The sequence below is a fragment of the Zalophus californianus genome, chromosome X, assembly GCF_009762305.2.
Source record: "Zalophus californianus isolate mZalCal1 chromosome X, mZalCal1.pri.v2, whole genome shotgun sequence".
NCBI lineage: Eukaryota > Metazoa > Chordata > Mammalia > Carnivora > Otariidae > Zalophus > Zalophus californianus.
Genome location: NC_045612.1, coordinates 3469612 through 3474921, shown reverse-complemented (window position 1 = coordinate 3474921; position 5310 = coordinate 3469612).

The following is a 5310-nucleotide window of genomic DNA, read 5'->3' as shown; positions in this document are numbered from 1 at the left end:
AGGTAAGTAGGATTAAGAGTGCTGGGGAGAGTGGGTTACAATTTTACATAGGATGGTCAGGGAAAGCATCCCTAAGAAGGTAGCACTGGGCTATGTAAATGTCTGAAAGAAGAGTGTTTTAGTACAAAGGAACAAACAATAAAAATTACCTAAGGGCAGAGCATGTTTGGCATGTTCCAGGAACAGCAAGAAAGCCAGTGCATCTGGAGTAGAGTAAACAAGGAGTTAGTGAGAGATGAGATCAGAGAGATAATGGTGTGGGGCTGGCAAAACATGTAGTGTCACTGAAAAAACATTAACTTTTACTCTGCTTAAAAATGGAACCATTGGGAGAGTTATGAGGAAAGGAGTGACATAACATAGCATAGAGATGACATTTAAAGCTATGGGACTAGATGAGATGAACATGGGAGTGAGTGTAGCTAGAGAAGAGAACCAAGGACAGTAAGAGACTGGGGAGAAGAGAAGGAGCCAGCCAAAAGACTGAGAAATGTGACCAGTGAGGTGAGAGAATAATCAAGAGTGAGGCATCAGTGAAGTCAAGAAGGAGGGAGGAATTCAATTGTTAACTGCTGCTGGAAGGTCAAGTGGGATAAGACTAAGACTTGATCATTGTGGTTAGCAATATATAAGTCATTAGTGACCTTGACAAAAGAAGTTTGTATGGTGTGTGTTTTTGGATGGATGGGACGTTGGAAATAAGGAGCATAGACAATTCCTTGGGGGAGTTTCATTGCAGAGGACAGCAGCCAAATGGGACAGTTGTTGGAGAAAGAAGGAGGCTCAAGAAGTTATATGGGAGAAGAGACAGCATGTGTATAAGTTGATAGGAATGCCCAAGGACAGAGTGAAATGCTACATTGGAGTGAGGGTGAGGATGATGTCCTTAAGTGAGCAAGAGAGGATAAGATGTAATGGTTTGGAAGCAGCATTGTAGGTGACAGCCCCACCTGAGACCCTAAGGGACATGGAGTACACAAGAATAAACCCCTTTAGATGGCCCCTGAGCTGGTGCCCTATCACAGTGTATTGACTGGATTAATAACTGGGTGTGTGAATGAGAGCCCTGCAGGGAAAGCCATGTCCTCCAGGTGGAGAGGAGCTAGAGCTGGATTTGGATAAAGAGGTGGGAAGGTGGAGGCCTCTGTCTCATAGAGCAAGGTGCTGGTGGGCTAGTGGGAGGCTTTGAAGATATAGGGGATGCCAGAGTGGTCAGGGTCTGATTAAAGTTGCAGAAGCACAGAGCAGTGCAGGGATGGGTGTGCTATATAGAGAGCAATGAGCACAGAGACTTACAGAAACTGGGGTGTGGAATGTGGTGGGTCTTCTTGGAGTTTGAGGGAGATGATTCCCTGCACCCCTATCCCATCCCCTCCAAATTCATAGTAATTTAAAAATAAGATACAGGGGTCAGACAGATTCAGAAGAACAAATAATTCCCCACATCCCTTAATAAAGGGAGCAGAAGCTCCAAATTGGCTTCCATAAATGCCATCCTATCCCTCACCCCTGCCTCAAATTAAACTTAACTACCTTTCCTGAGGACAGGCAGCTGCAAAAGGCAGATGGCCTTCCTGTCTATCTCAGAAATCTGGCACAGAAGAACCAAGGATTGCTGTGTTTTCCTTTGCTCTGTCTTACCTATGAGGTAGGCCACTGTTTCTCCTTAAGGAGGAGTAAGAGAAGTAGCAGAAATGTTTCTGGCACAGCACAGGCAACTGAAGTTTCCTGTTATATGGGCAAAGTGAAGACACTAAATAGAGGAGGAGTCATTTCACTTACAATCTCCAGGTTTTTATTCCTTTTAACCACTTAAGCTTAATGATTAAGTCTAAGATTAACCATAGGTTGAGCTGTGACCCTCATGTTTGTAGCAGGGGTTAGGGAAAATGGGATGTTATATCAAAAAGCCCCTTGTTACAGCGAGTCCTGTTCTCCCTTTCATGAAACATTTCCCCCATTACCAACTTCTGCCCTCTTTGTGTATCTTCCTTCTTTGTGTAGGGAGGAGCTAACATTTTTAACTCCCCTCTCCTTTCTCACAGATGCTGTTCTGAGTGCTGGGGATACAGTGACAAACCAGACTAAGTCCCTGCCTTCATGAAGCTTACATTCTTATGCAAGAACAGGCATTACCCAGATAAGGAAGTAAATCTGTTAATTTCTAGTACAAAATACCAGGGGACCATTAAAAGTGGTAATGTAGCCAAGAATAACTGCAGGAGAAGGACAATGGCCTGTCAATCCGGTCAGGGTGCAAAAAATGTCCTGGGTCCTTCTGGACCTTCTGGGTAGCTTGGACACTCAGGGCAATCAGCTCTGACACCAGTTTTGCCATCTCTAATTCCATTGTGGAGTAAAGGGAGCATGAGGAAGGTAAAATGACAAGGCTATTAATATATGAGAGGCTGCCAAGCCATTATCGTTTATTTCAAGTGGTGGTAAAAGCAGATGACTCATCCTTCGGAACTGCAGGACTTTGCACCAAACAGTCTGGATGGTCTACTGGCTTGCCTGTTTTCCCAAGCCCGAACTTCAGGGGATAGAGCTTCTGAGTGCTAATAGCCCTGAGGAGCTGCATTTCTTCACCCCAACTCTAGATATATTTTCCCAATTGTCAAAGGTCCCAAGGGAACAGATTCTTCAACAATGACTGGGACCAGGGTGGTTTCCTGTTGGGGATGGAGCTAGGCAGCTAGATGGAAGAGTCTGTATTTTACTTGCCTTAAGGAGGGAAAGAAGGAGTCTTTTGTTGGAATTCCCAAGAGAGGCTTCTTTTCTCTGGAACTCTGGACAAATGCAACCTATTTCATGAAAGACATTTCTCCTCCCAAGGCTTTGGAAAACTGATTGGCAAGTTCATAATGCTTTCTGGGACCAGTTGCCCATCATTTGTAACAGTTGGTAGTGTTGAGTTTGGTTAAGTGCTCTGAGAGGCTCCCTGTAAGGAAGCTCTGCCACTGAATATACAATGTGAAGCAGCCTGTTCTACAAAAGCAATTGGTTCCAACAGACTGGGAGGTGAATTCACCAGGGAAGTATGTAGTTTTAATGTAAAAAGGTCTTTGTAAAGAGCAGGTGTTCTTTCTTTTCTGATGCCTCATCAATAATATCACTGGTTGGACCTCTGTTCCAAAATTATTAGGGCTGGTGCTCTTGTATGAAATAGAAAGGGCTCCATGGTGGGCCAAATAAATTTGAGACTTCCTATTTCTATGGGAAATTTTGACAGGAGAAAAAAATAGAGAATATGTTTTCATCTCTAAGGGCCTAGTATGATAGGCTGTAAAAGGAATCAGGATTTGGAAGGGACTATAAAAGATTTGATGAAGCTGGTACTAACTTCCTCCTGAAATAGGAATCTCTTTTATAGTCTTCCCTCACAAGTGGGGCATTCAACCTTAGATTAAACCAAGGATGGGTTGCCCACTACTCACAGGGCATTTTTGTCACTTTTAGACTAGCTGTACAGCAAAATGTCCTTGACATAAGTAAAGAATTACCTGAGGGAAGTTAGAAAGGCCAATCAGACTCCTTGCTTTTTCAACTCTAAGTTGGCCAGAACAAAACATTTAAACTAGAAATTAGAGAGCCCATCCCTACTACTCTTTTGCCCTTCCCACATAGGCAGGCATGGTTTGAGCTCCCCCTCTATAGGTATGCACTCTTTGACATTCAGTAATCATTTTCACACACACAAAAATAAGAAGGTGACACATTATCTTAATGCTTCTGATACTATATGGACCAAGATTAGCCAAGAATATAGAGACATCATACTCATCTGGATGTCCCAAAGTTGACACTAAAGCTTCTACCATTTCTTCATGGGCAAGCCCTTAGGACTTTACTCAGAGCCTATTTACTTAGTCTACACTCAGTTCTAAATATCCTGTGGAAATCTGGTTACCCAATCTGCTGCAACTTAATAGCACAATTAGAAGGGGCCAAAGCTTATTCACCTGATAATTCAGACTGCAGATAATTTTTAGAATTGTCATAATCAATGGAATTAACCATAGAATTTCAGTGTGTTCTTGGGGAAATTACTTTCCTTCTCTGAGCCTGTTTTTATTTTTGTTTGGTTGCTTGATTGATGTGAGAGAGATGATAGCTCCCATGCATACTTTACAGGCCTGTGTTATTGTATGAGTCAGTTATTGTGTTGGAACATTTATAGTGCTTTTAGCTGCAACTAATAAAAACCCTTACTTAGATTGACTTAGAAAACAAAAACGTTTATAAGGAGGTCCAGAGGTAATGTGGGCTGTTAGGTTGCTTAATTCAGCTGCTCAACAATGTCTTTGAGGACCATCTCACGAATAGCACAGTATAGTTGGCTCTTTTCTTTAGTGGCAGAACTTGAACTAGAACAAGAACTGAACTGAAAGGCATCTAACAATTAACACAGAGCCCTGTCCAGTGCTCATGCTGTCTTAGGATTTTGGATATTCCATAGTTAGCAGTTGCCTTCTGTGTGAGGCTGTGTTGGGGGAAAAAGTCATTGGAAGTTGAAGAAAGCTATGGCAGGGGAGCTTTTGATGTCAATTGGTTGTAAAGATCCATAACTCCAAGAAGGACCTAATTCTATGATAAGATTCAAGGTATATCAGAATAGAAAAGGGTCATGGAGGTTAGAGAGACATGGTCTGTTTAGGATGCTTCTGATTAGGAGTGGTGAGAACATTGGGTACATAAGGGGATAGGGTGGGAAATGAAGTTGGCATGTATCTCTAGTGACAAGATGCTAAGACTGGGTTATCTATTTTGAGGAACATTGCATGATTTAAGTAGAGGAGTTTGTCATAGTCAGATTTATATTTTTCAAAGACTGGTATGGCTGCGATGGCAAGCATGAATTTGGAAATGTGGAGTATGAGAAAGAGGTAGCTGAATCTCTTAAGATATTATTGCAATATTCCAGGAGAGAAATACTGAGAATCTGACCTAGGTCAAGGCAGAGGGGATAGAGAGAAAGGACTGAAAGTCCTTCAGGTTTTGGTCTCAGCCTGGTTGTTGGTAACAGATTGGATGTAGGTGGTGAAGGAGGGTTCAGCCTATGGGAACTTTTGAGTTTTGGGTGTAGCCTCCTAGTGCCTCAAGTGTCCTTCATTGAGATGGGCTCATCATAAAGGCAGAATGCCCTTCGATGGAAGATAAAAGTTTTGGTAGTTTGGAATATGTTGACTCTGAGGTATTTGTGGGATGACCAAGTGGAAAGTTCCAGGAGGCAGTTGAATATATCAAGCTGGAGCTTAAGACAGAGGTCTACGTTAGAGATTGACTTATTAATGCTATGAATGATATTGT